Here is a 1,172-nt window from a genome sequence, read left to right on the forward strand (position 1 = left end):
GCTACTAATATGGTGATGAATAACAGTGTAACTGAATTCCTTCTGCTTAGGTTGACTCAGGATGCTGAAAAGCAGAAAGTAGTATTTGGAATCTTCTTGATTCTTTACCTTTTGACTCTTCTGGGAAACTTTCTCATTGTGGTAACTATTAAGGCAAGTGTAACCCTTGGGAGTCCCATGTACTTCTTCCTGTTCTACCTGTCCTTTGCTGATGCCTGCTTTTCTACAACTACGGCACCCAGACTGCTTGTGGATGCTCTGTCTCAGAAGAAGACTATTTCCTACAATGAGTGTAACCCAGCTCTTTGCAGCCCATTTATTTGGGTGCATGGAAGTCTTTGTGCTCATCCTCATGGCTTTGGATTGCTATGTGGCCATTTGTAAGCCCCTGTGAAACACAACCATCATGAGCCGGCGTGTCTGTGTTGTGCTGCTGATTCTGGCCTGGGTGGGGTCTTGTATCCATTCCTCAGCACAGGTTTACCTGGCTTTGCAATTGCCCTTCTGTGGTCTCAGTGTGATAGATCATTATTTTTGTGCCTTGCAGCCCTTGATGAAAATCGCTTGCATGGACACTTATGTGATAAATTTGCTAGTTGTGTCTAATAGTGGGGCCATATGCACTGTGAGTTTCATACTCTTGCTAATGTCCTATACTGTCATTCTGTACTCTCTGAGAAAGCACAGTGCAGAAGGAAGGCAAAAAGCTCTTTCAACTTGCACCTCCCATTTTATTATGGATGTCATATTTTTTGGTCCATGTATATTCATGTATACACATCCACAAACCACATTTCCAGTGGACAAGATGGTGGCTGTGTTTTATACAATTGGAACACCTTTACTTAACCTTCTGATTTACACATTGAGGAATGCAGAAGTGAAAAATGCTATGAAAAAATTATGGTGTAGCAAATTGTGACTTCTGTTCATACATAAATAAATTTAACATATGCTTCCTTAATATCATAGCTTTCTGTTTAACAGAAAAAGAAAATATTTTTATCAGGAAACAATATAGATAGGTAGATAGATAATATATTATAAATACACACTTAATATTCTGAGAAGACTTCATTAGATTATGACTCCTTAAATCTCAAAACCATTTTGAACAACCTATAAGACCTCTGGTAGCAAAGTGGCCGAAGGAACTTGACGCTCCCCAAAAA

The 1,172-nt window shown here is 39.3% G+C and overlaps 1 pseudogene; it reads left to right on the forward strand.

The window, feature by feature from the left end:
- On the forward strand, positions 1-922 carry LOC103210877 (annotated as a pseudogene).
- Positions 923-1,172: the final 250 nt, after the last annotated feature.

Source organism: Orycteropus afer, unplaced genomic scaffold (genome assembly GCF_000298275.1).
Source record: "Orycteropus afer afer isolate SDZICR_OR568_19922 unplaced genomic scaffold, OryAfe1.0 scaffold00666, whole genome shotgun sequence".
NCBI lineage: Eukaryota > Metazoa > Chordata > Mammalia > Tubulidentata > Orycteropodidae > Orycteropus > Orycteropus afer.